The sequence below is a fragment of the Lepisosteus platostomus genome, chromosome 5 (assembly GCF_059453375.1).
Source record: "Lepisosteus platostomus isolate fLepPlt1 chromosome 5, fLepPlt1.hap1, whole genome shotgun sequence".
Taxonomy (NCBI): domain Eukaryota; kingdom Metazoa; phylum Chordata; class Actinopteri; order Semionotiformes; family Lepisosteidae; genus Lepisosteus; species Lepisosteus platostomus.
In genome coordinates this window covers 53,479,616-53,491,536 of record NC_142615.1, presented here as the reverse complement: position 1 = coordinate 53,491,536, position 11,921 = coordinate 53,479,616, and the positions used below count along the sequence as shown (strand labels likewise).

Genomic DNA, 11,921 nt, shown 5'->3' with positions numbered 1-11,921 from the left:
GGCTATTTCAGCACCGTTATTGTTGGACCACAGTCACAGATACGTAAGGGACACTATTCCGAAGAACTGTCTTAAATAAATAACGTTGCAAAAGGTAACAATAATGTTTTCTTAACGTAACCTTACATTTGGGCGTACAATACAATTTTCTGTACCCTCAAATAAAACAAAATCTTACTGCTTTCTCCTGAGAAACACAAGTGTAGTGTTAAATCACAATAAATAATACAACAAATATACTAAACTAACACCCAGATGTGACAACACACAGCTATGACAGAACACATTGAAGACTTAAAAGCCCTTTAAATTTTTATTTCCTTAATTTCCATTCTCTTCCCTCCCCAGGATAACTGAAAACTAACTATAATAAAGACTGTATATGCATTACTTGTAATACAGCTACTAATAAAAATATACATGGAACATATACATAATTATTAATAAATAACACTTTTATTAGTAAATACGTGTAATGATAACATTCATTGTGAATATTTGTGGTGTCTGGAAAGCAATTTTAGTTAAATATAATAATAATTTTCAAGCAAGTGGTGCATAAGCTTGTTACTTAATGAGTACATTATTTCCATTACATTCAAGACAGTTCTAATGTGATCAATTGTTCTGCTTAGTCCGCTACTGAGTAGCTTAAAACCTATGAAGAGGTGGTTTAAGCTAGACTCCTAATGCAGTAACATCTAACGGGCAGCAGCTGTTATTTTAGGTTTGTTGCAATTGAGAACAGGTTTAGTACAGAGCTGCTGACAAATTTCAGTGGAGTTTATTGTATAAGGGTTTATTGCAATTGACCCATTGTAGCTACCAATCAGCAGCAAGGAAAAACAAACTTCACTTGTGCCTTTTAAAAAAAGGGAAACAGAGTAGTAGTTTATGTGGTAATTTCAGGTACAATGTAAGAACTAAAGTTATCTACTCCCATAGTAATGCGTGGGGTCCTATAAATAGAAAAAAACAATTTTAACCCGAAAACACAACAAACACAAAACAAGAAGTCTTCCAGGAACCTAGGTAAATCCCTGTAGTAGTCTAACAACTACAAAAAAAAACAAAAACAAATGCAACAACTTCAAAAGAAAAAGAACATTAAAAACAAATCTGGGGAACAACAAAAACACAGAGTCTAATTCGAGAGCTTTTTCAAGTCTTCAGTGCTCCTCTCGTCTCAGTAGACCTCTCTCATATATTTGTGTACAGGTCAGCTGGAGGTACACAGCTGATGGTATTTTAAGTAGGGAGCTGTGTCAGAATGCATGGGCTTCAAAGGAAAAAGTCAAGGTTTATTCCATGCTGAAAAGAGAAGGAAACACAATGTTTCAGCTGTGGAGCCTTATTTGATTGTGACTCGAAGTAAACCTTTACTTCTTCGTTTGATGTTAATTTATCTCCATCAGATACCTAATAATATCTAAACTTGACAGTTGCTTTCAGTAGCTAAAGACGCTGCTCCAGGTGAGGCTCGAACTCACAACCTGCTGTGCACTGCTGTATAAGTACCACGCACTGACCGATTGCGCCACTGGAGCTGTGCAACTTGTGTTCTTCATACAGACTGACGCTGCAGAAACACAGGGTGAAAACGGTTTCGGTTGTGGATCCATCTATACATGGGGAACACTGAAATAGCAAGGAGAATACAAGAAAAGAAACTGAAAGAATTGTGCTAACAGCAAAGGGGGACGGAGGGAGGTGGTCGGACAAGTAAATCAGCCTGGTAGATTGTTTGTAGCGACATTTTTGAGTCAATCGGCACACTGATTTCTCTTCATGTGCCTTGAACTGTGCAGTTTGTATTTTCGTTGTAGATAGGTTTCTTCAGAAGTCCAGTAAATTGACAATAATGGAGAACTAGCTGACGCACCCCGTCGTGAAGACCCTCTGTAAGGTGATTACACGTTTCATTTTCAAGTCGCCTCCTTTACACTCAATTGCTTCCTCGACACTGAGAGAACATGAGAAATGGCTTCAATTTCAATGTGAAGCGCAGTTCAGGCTTGATGGCTTCACATCTCCAATCAATCAAATAAAATTGCAGTGAAGCGATCTAAATAAGACTCTGAAGTACTGGGAAAGATGATTATTTTGAGCGTGCCTCCCAGGGTCTGCTACGAGGCTGAAGTTGGCTTCTTATTCGCCAGCTTCTTATGCGTGTTTTTCGTTCCACCTTAAATGCTGCTGCTGTGATGTTATGTCGCCTTTCGCCTGTAGATGGCTCTCTTCGATCAGTACTAATCCGGCTGGAAAACTGTAGACATCTTCACTGAAAGGGAATATCCAAATAGCGACTGTCCAAACTATATTTTTGTATGGAATATATTTCAGAAAATCGCAAACCAATTTTAAAAACTCACCATAACACGGACTTACACTGGGAAAAAGTCATTGCACTTTCGGCTTATTTCTACGGCCTCCCCCCCAATTATGAAAATGTCTCACAGTTCTGACACTGATGTGTGAAAGACAATGTAACAGACTATCAAAATCCTGAAGTACAAACAATTTTAATGCACCAGTTTTTTAAATATGACCCTCTGATCTTGGCATGTCAGAATACATCGGGAAAAAGTATGGCACAAATTGCAATGTCACGCATTGTTGAGAATATCACTGACCTTGCCGATATTTGCAGGGGATACGAATGTTTTGCACATGTTGAACTAGAACGTAAAAATTGAGCTCCTTAGTCAATATCACTGGGAATGTCCAATAATGACGTACATCAGTAGCCTCAAAGAAACTTAGACTCACACATGGAGTTTTATCTTTGTATGGAGATTGGGAGAATTAATTTATACTCTCGTTGCTCATTAGCTAAATTATTTTAAAAATATGACACAGATTTGTTTGAGAAACTTGTAATTGCCTTAAAGAGAGTCTTCTTGAAGATGTGCACCAGCTAGCTCTCCACTGTCAATTGACGGGACTTGAGAAGAAACTGTTCTCATACAACCAACATACAAATTACACATCTTAAGGAACATGAAGAGAAATCCGTGTACTAAATAACATAAAACTGTCGCTGCAAATTATCACCAAGCTGTTTTATGTATCTGACCACCTCTTTCCTACTTTGCAGCGAGCACAATTCTTTCTGTTTCTTCATTGCTATTTTACTGTCTCTTTCCCCCATGCGGAGATGGATCCACAGCCGAAACTTTAGGTCGGTTCCTGTTACTCTGTCCGATTGAAAGAGCTGTATGAAAGGCATTCCCGTCTCTGCAGGAAAGTTATTGCTGCTCTCAACACAATATACTGCAGCCAAATGTGATAGCGATACTGTCACTGCCTGTGGGCCACGTGTTCCTGCTGTCAGCCTATTATGTCATGTTCATCCACACCCAGAAACATTACTGCTGTAGCACAAGAGTTATAGGTGCAGTTGATAGAGCATTAATCTCTTAATCTCAGAACTGTGGGTTCAGTCCCCACATTGGGTCCCTCTGTGTCAGTTTGATCCCCCAAATCCTCCTAGCATGACCTGATGGTGTAACAGTGATACCCAGTACCCAGCGTAATTCAGCTTTCTTTCCACTTGATTCAGATATTGATCTGAAATCATCGGCCGAACAAAAGTTTGTCTAAATCGAGGGAGATCTGCTCTCAATCAAGTATTAAACACTTCAGCATTTACTATTTGAATACCGCACTTTGTCAAAACACTGCCGCTTCTTAAGCTAATAAGTAACGTTTTTTGAGCATGCATTGTATTGTTAATGCTTATATTAAAAAAGCATAAATTCACATAATGGAATTTTGACGGAACAAAGTAGTCCAGCCCCTTTACAACATTACATACCCACTGATTAAAGCTTAAAACTACAGTAGCAGGAGTAATAATAATGGCAAGAACATGTTTGGAGTTCGGCATTTCATTTATTCTGCGGAAACATCGTATCGGAATGAACTGCCCGAGATAAAAGAGTAATTGCAGCTTCAGATCATATTTTCCAGAGCATTGCATTGTTCTGTTCATGCTGACTACACGCTTTAAATTTGTAATTTACTGCAAGCGTTGCTTTTCCAGATTTTTCTGAAATTCCTCGCATTTGACTTGACTTGAACTTTATTGCCATATGTAACCGGTGCTGGTACAATGGAATTCTTACTTACAGAAAGTCTCTCGATTGTAAAACAAGTGTAAAAAAAACAAAACAAAGTGCAAACAGTGCATCAAGACAATGTACAAACAAACAATAGACAATGTGCAAGTAAACATGCAGACAGTTTGAATATAAACAATACAGACGTGTAAACAATGACTGGAGACGTACAATAAATAAATTAAAATGAGGTAGATGGTGATGGTGTAGGTGTGGTCCGAGGGGGATGGCTAAATGTGTTCGCCAGTCTCACTGCTTGTGGATAAAAGCTATTGAAGAATCTAGTGGTAAGTGTCCGTATGCTCTTATATCTCTTGCCTGAGGGCAGTGGGGTGAAGAGCTCATGCCCGGGGTGGTGACTGTCCTCTGTGATGGCCAGAATTCTACCACGGCAGCGGTCCTCATAGAGCTGTTTAATCTTGGTGAGACCGCAGCCGATGATCTTCTGGGCCATATTGACCATTCTCTGCAGTGCCTTTCTTTCTCGCGAAGAGGTGTTGCCATACCACACGGTGATCCCGTTGGTGAGGACGCTCTCGATAGCGCAGCGGTAGAAGTTCACCAACACATGTATTGGCATACCCCATCGCTTGAGGCACCTCAAGAAATAAAGGAGCTGCTGAGCCTTCTTCATGATAGAGTCAGTGTTCACAGTCCAGGTTAGATCTTTAGAGATGTGAATTCCCAAAAACCTAAAGCTGGTGACTGTTTCCACTTCCGTTCCATCAATACTGAGTGGGCTGTGAGTGTGTGGCCTGTGTCTCCGAAAGTCCACTATTAGCTCTTTCGTTTTCTTTATGTTCAAGTCCAGGTTATTGCTATGACACCACCGAAGCAGCTGTACAACTTCATCCCTGTAAGTGGACTCGTCATCATCACTGATCAGTCCTATTATAGTGGTGTCATCGGCAAACTTGATGATGTGGTTGTTGCTGTGTCTTGCTGTGCAGTCGTGAGTAAATAGGGAGTACAACCTTGGACTCAGACAGCAGCCTTGTGGGGTTCCAGTGCTCAGGGTGAGTGGTGTTGATGTTTTATTGCCTATCCGCACCACCTGTGGTCTCTCGATAAGAAAGTCCAGCAGCCAGTTGCAGACAGAGTTGCACAGACCTAATCCCCTGAGCTTTGTCACCAGTTGACTGGGTATGATGGAATTGAATGCTGCACTGTAGTCCAAAAACAGCATTCTCACATACGAGTTCTTAGTGTCCATGTGTTCCAAGGCTGTATGCAGAGCCAGGGAGACAGCATCATCCACTGATCTGTTGTTCTGGTAGGCGAACTGCAGGGGGTCCAGGGACTCTGTGATGGAGGAGTTGATGTGTGACAACACCAGCTTCTCCAGGCATTTTATCACCACAGATGTTAATGCTACTGGGCGGTAATTATTCAGGCATGCCACTTTTGTCTTTTTGGGGGTTGGAACAATAGTGTTTTTTTTAAAGCAGAGCCATCACTAAAATATTTCATTCCCGTCGCTGAATACATCGTGGAAACGGTATTTGCAACGGAATGCTGTCACACATGAAACCTTTTTGTTTTTCGGTTCTGAAGTTTGAAAATGAAAATAAAACGGGGGTCACCTCATAGGCTTGAAAGAAGTCCAAGCAGCATAAAAACCCGCGAATTCTCACAAATTGTGTTGCATTGTGCTGCACCTTTCTTCTGTTGCTTTTTTAAATCAGCCTTAAACATTTGAATGCATACCTTACTGCTGCTAATCATATTCACGTGTTTACGAAGCTTTTTTCTGTCTGTTATGTTTTTGCTAAGCAGTTTCTCCATTTTCCTCGTACTGTGATTGTGAGCGAGCACAACAACACTGAAACAGTGTAAAGACAGATAAAAAAGTCAGGGTAAAACGCCTGACTGTCGGGAGTGGGATTTGAACCCGTGCCTCTATTTGGAGAGCGAAACACAAAGCTTAAAAGACATGAAGCTGTGAATTTGCTGTTTTAAACCGCTTGGCTATCCTGAAAAATGTGTGCTGATTGTACCAGTCGCATCCGATTTTCCGTAACTTTAGAACGATTGATATGACTGGACAAACACAATTTGTGGCGTTTAGCATGACATGGAAAACGGTACCGGAGCATTCGGGTCCGGACTACCAGACTCAGAAACAGTTTTTACCCCCGCACTATCAAACTATTAAACTCCCAGCCTCTCTCACTCTCTCCTCACCTCTCACCTATGATCTGAACCTCACAGTGCCTTCTTTCTTACCAAAAACCCAAACACACATTGAAAATCTATCTCTACCATACATGTCAAAAGCTCACTCCCCATCATTTCTATCCCTTTATTTCATTCTTTTGATGCATGTTTTTGCACATAACCTGTTACCTTTTTGTTGTTTTGCACACTGCCTGTTGTTGTTTTTTGCACATCGGCTGTTGTCTCTTTCTTTTGTTATACAATTGTATTGTTGTTGTGTTTTTTTCTTTGTACTACTTATGTCCGAGAGCTAGCTAAATACCATTTCGTTATTCCATATACCTGCGTATGAGTATAATGACAATAAACTTGAACTTTTAACTTGAATTTGAACTTGAACTTGACATAGTCTTGCAGGCAGTATATTATTTTATCGTTTACTCGTATAAAAAAACATGGTCTTCTCGTTCCTAAGTCAGATTTTTAGTGCTTTCGAACGTTACTTCCAACCTGGACTGACAGCTCACCAGATCTGTTTGTGATCAGACCATGGAGTCTGGGGCTGTACCAAGCGCACGTTCCTTCCCAATGCTGAGGCGATCATTCAGAAGATGGGTGTGAAGAGAGATAAGCTTTGTCGACTAAAAAACAAGGCAGGATATGCACGAATACTAATCACTGGCGACAGTTATGCTCTCTTACTATTGAGATCCCTACATTGCAAGTTTTTTTAAGACTTTGAAACTAAAGGAAAGCGGTGACAAATGAAACAGGCACAGGTGGGGCTTGAACCCACGCTCTTCAGTTTACGAGTCCAACGCCTTACCACTTGGCCAACGCGCCTTTGAGTAAGCATGGGAATAAGGTTGTTCAAATTATTTTTTTCTGAATCTGGTTTACATCGCCTGGATGCAGCAACAACAATAAAAGGTATACTTGTCCTTAAACTCGAATGTGATGTTCTGCAGACGTGCACAATGTCCTGTTTTCTTGCAGTGTAGACATTTTGCTGTTCACGCTCCGCATTCATCTGCTTTGTGCGTTGTTAGTCCGCACCTGTAACATGTAATGTCAGCCTTCCCCTGTTCTTCTATTTCTCTAGCATGACTGTGTCCTGCTGCTCGGCTTTTGTTTGTAAAGTTTGAGCGAGCGCCCCGTTCAGTGTCACTTTGTCACTGTGGTCAGAAAGCATTCTTGATTCTGCTTGAGCTGCTTCATGAATTCTAGCGACTGTAAGAGCTCTTTTTAAAGTCAGCCCTTCCTCCTGCAGCAATTTATAGTCTCTTATGTGCACATTTTTCCACAAGTTGATCTCTTAACATGTCAGTTTCCAATACTCCAAAGTCACAAGATTTAGCCAATTCTCTTAGTGCAGTCACAAAAGCATCAACAGATTCGTCCTGAGACTAAGTTCTCTGCCTAAATTTATGCCGTTCCAAAACCACATTTCTCCGCGGTGTAAAGTAAGCGTCTAAGGCAGCTACAGTCTGTTCATATGTACCTTTTTCTCCAGGGAGATTGGCGAAAATCCGCTGCACGGGAGCCCCGATACAGTGCAGTAATGTAGCACGTCTCACGGCATCCTGAGCTTCTGTAGATCCACCGGCTATTTAAAAAAAACTGTACGACTCCATCCATATCTTGTATTCCGTATACAAATCCGGAGCTACGAGGTTCAGTAGAAGCAGTGAAAAAAGCCAGGCATAAGCAAAGCTTCTCGGCGCGGCTGCCATATCTTCCAATGGGCAAGCTAAACGAACAGTCAGAAAATTCAAAAGTTCGTTTCTACCAGCAAGAGAACTAAAATCTGCAGTGTTCTGCTCGCTTTGAGTCCGTCAAGCACTCATCTCTCGTCGCCATAAATGTTGTGTATCTTAATAAAGAGACGTTTTAATATTATTTTAACTATTTTGTTAACTACACAGATCATGCCCTTACACCTTATATTCCTGCTTTCTACTCTCGTTCTGTTGTCTCGCGATGTCTACTCACTAAACTACATTTAGCATGACTTCTTGTTGCAGTTGAGCTCAAAGCTGGAGATGATCTCCATGTTCTACCGCACTAACTAGTCCGAAACGTAGTACACAGTACACACTTTTTAAGTGAAGTCAGGTTGTTAAAAAATTAAACCAGCGCCCTGTCACAGAAACGTACCCCAGTCTCCCGCGCAACAAGCGGGGGTACTCAGCACTATACTGTACTAACGAGGAGCGCTTGTCTGCAGCTGAGCGTCAGCTCTGTTTACTGTCGGCAGTCATTTCCTCATTTCCAAAGACTTTTTCACCTGCTCTCAACTTTTAAAGACGGTCATAAACGCTCAAGAAGTAATTAATGTCAGTTGGAAGTCTGTTTCTGTTGTCTCAGCTCTTGATAAAGACAAGCCGTGCGTGGGAGACTCCCTCCCTGAAGACGTTTGCCGTCACCCTGCGAGGGAGAAGAGCCATCAATCACCAAAGCAACCACTGAGACAGTTAACATTAAACACGTGAAATGCGAGATGTTGTGATTTTTTCCCCCGCTTAAGGCTTCTATCGTTTCTACTCTAACGAGAAAGACCTCTTTATTAGAAGTGAGATTTTAACAAACGTCTCCAGGGGTAACTGCGACCTGAACGCAACGGCATCTTGCCTGTGGTACTTATAATGAAGTATATATTTTATTTCTTTCTACTCGTTGATAAGAAAAAAAGTGAAATCATGTAATTAGGGATATGTCTTTTTTTCATGGGGAAAACTAGCCCGAGCAAATGTAAAGTTTAGAGCAGCGCTCAATAAAAATGATCAGAACCCGAAAGCGCTTCTTATGCGGATCAGTATATTCCGATACCACTGGTTCTGCAGAAGAAATAAGAAAAGCCGAACTCAAAGCAGAAACGTGTTGCCATTACGGGTACTCTGTCTGCAGCTGCTTTAAGATCTACTCACACCACGATGCCATTAAGGCTACCTAGTTAAAAAAAAAAACATCGTCACCTTTTTGAACGTGATTATTAGACACCCGTTAAATCTCAACCGAGGTTTCTTGAGAGATCGTTCAGCGAGCGAGTAATAAAAAACTACTTCGCTTCCAACCTCTGCTGTCACTGTAAACTCGGACGTGATGTTCTGCAGATGTGCAGTGTGCCTTTCCTCTTGTCGTATTCAAGAGTACTCACTGTGTGAGCCTCTCACTGCGTGTCCTGTACTCTACTGTGATTTAATTTAGATAATGACGTGGAGTAGAGTGACAAGATCTACTTGAACATTTTCGGTTTGTGAAATGAAACACTAAATACACTACTGTAAATACAGGTAATGGACATTTAAAATAACCACAGTACAGCTAGAAGAGTGAAAGATAAAAGACTATTTAGAATGACATTCACAATAGACTTAAGAATAGCACATCCGCCCGAACAGGGACTTGAACCCTGGGCCCTCAGATTAAAAGTCTGATGCTCTACCGACTGAGCTATCCGGGCTCTGAAAGAAAGTCAACACTGTCGGCATCCTCGCAAGTCACGTGTACCATTCCCAGTAGAATGAGTGAGAAATACAGCATGACATGGGTAGTTAAGGGGCTCCCACAGTCCATCTTTCCTCACATTACTGATTTTTTTCAATAGCATTTTGACCTTTTTTCACATTCAGATTTTTTTCACATTTAATAAAATCTTTTAATCAACAACATTAAAAAGAAAACAAATGGAACATTTTTTGGTACAATAATTAAAAAAAAACTTTCAATGCCTTGGTTGTATACGTGTGCACACCCTTTATAAAGGGAGTTGCAACAGTGCTGAAATTTAAAGAGCATTTCCGTAGAGAAAACAGCATTTTTTCTGCCTTGATGTTAAGCTTAGGGAGCCTGTCTTTTAGAAATTCTATTTCTTAATACCCTGCACAGCCTCCCGACAGACTAACGAATATTTTTGGGAGAAATTGGCTCACACACCGGAAGACACTAACGTTTATTTATGTTAGAGTATGTGAATAACAGTTTAACCGAAAAAGTTTGTAATTGTGATTTTGTAAAAAATCAATAAATCGTCTATCAACAGTACGTGATTATTAAGAAATTGTTTTATTTCATAAACTATAAGACAATTAAGAGAGTTTATAGGTCATAAACGTGGCTCATGTTCTTTTAACTCTGGCGTTCAGGATCCAAACCCAGGTGCGGACGATTGTGTTTCTTGAATCTCTTGTAGTCATCAAAAGTCGATGTGTAGTCCTTCAGTACTTTCTCGAGTTGTGCCATGGATATTTCATACGATCAATACTTGTCATGCTCTTTTGCATTTTCCTTAACAAACGGAAAAAGTTCAAAGTGTGTTTATGGCTGTGCTTCACATCTACACGAGAGCAGTACAGGACACGCAGTGAGGAGCTCGTGAAGCTTTCAGTTTAGTGCGGAGTTCAGAAGGAGGATTCGCTCGCTGAATAATCTCTCAGGAAATCCCGGGCGAGATTCAACAGGTGTTTTCTGCAACAGCCACGACAAGTGTGAAGCAATCTCTGGATTTCCTGAATTTGAACTAAATTATTAGTTCAAATAATTTAAGGTTTAACAGAACTAAATGAGGTACATTTAAAACAGCAGCGCAACTCTGCAGCAAGTCGAGTGTGCCTGCACACTCGCAACACAAGCAAAGAGTTCTCACTCAACAGAAGATTGCGATGTAAGTAATGTAATACAAAGCACCTGGAGATGCCAGGGATTGAACCAGGGACCTCATACAGTACATGCGAAGCATGCGCTCTACCACTGAGCTACATCCCCGATGGCAAAGGTAATGGAACAGACTTGTCCAGATGCTCACTGATCACAATCCACCACTCACGAAGAATGTCTCCAGTTTCCCACTTTCGCGTTTCCTCTACTACAGAGTAAATTAATGGGAATGAAGAAATAAGGAAGGAAAAAGCTTCAAGAGACTGGGCACAAATAAATCTATTATTTTTGTATCCAGTCACACGTGCGACGGTGGTTAATTCCCAGACGGGGGAGTGCTTTTTTCTACCTCCTTACTCGACTGTCTTTCAATTCTGTTTTATTTGAAAGCTTTTTGCATCTTTTAAGTGCTCTTGATTAAACTATGCATAGAAAAACAGCACTACTGATGATTTTCATGGACCGATGCACACTTGTTCTGTACAACTCGAGTGATAAAGCCCTGTCTGCAAATATTGTAGAAGAAAATAAAAGGGTGAAACAACGCCCCAACCACAGGAATGGTAATAGGAAGGATCGTGTTCTTATTTGATAAGTCCTTTTGAGATGTCTTGGTAATGCACACAGTCGTTAGAGCTGAAAAATTTACTTTTAGTGGTGTTTTAAACAAAGATGGAACATGTTATTTCTATAAATTTCTACAGGAGACCACATCGCTCTCCTGTTGCTTCCTGAGTACAAACAGAAGCTGAAGACCTCCCCCACTGCGAACAGGTCAGTGCGTTGTTGGTCTGAGGAGGCGGAAAGCAAGTTAAAAGACTGCTTTGATAGTACAGACTGGGACGCATTCAGAGCTCCCGACACAGATTTAAATGACTATACGGACGCGGTCACCAGCTATATTAAATACTGCACCGACGCTTGTGTACCAGAAATGAAAATTAGGTCATTTCCCAATCAGAAACCGTGGTTCAACCACGACATTCG

The 11,921-nt window shown here is 40.9% G+C and overlaps 2 non-coding genes across 2 annotated transcripts; both read right to left on the bottom strand.

Moving 5' to 3' along the window:
• Positions 1 to 9,668: 9,668 nt before the first annotated feature.
• Positions 9,669 to 9,741, bottom strand: trnak-uuu (transfer RNA lysine (anticodon UUU)). Its single transcript has one exon. It is a non-coding gene; the product is annotated as a tRNA-Lys (tRNA).
• A 1,224-nt stretch (positions 9,742 to 10,965) lies between these two features.
• trnaa-cgc (transfer RNA alanine (anticodon CGC)) lies at positions 10,966 to 11,042 on the bottom strand. The gene is given in 2 exon segments: positions 10,966 to 11,001; positions 11,007 to 11,042. It is a non-coding gene; the product is annotated as a tRNA-Ala (tRNA).
• Between the last annotated feature and the right edge of the window lie 879 nt (positions 11,043 to 11,921).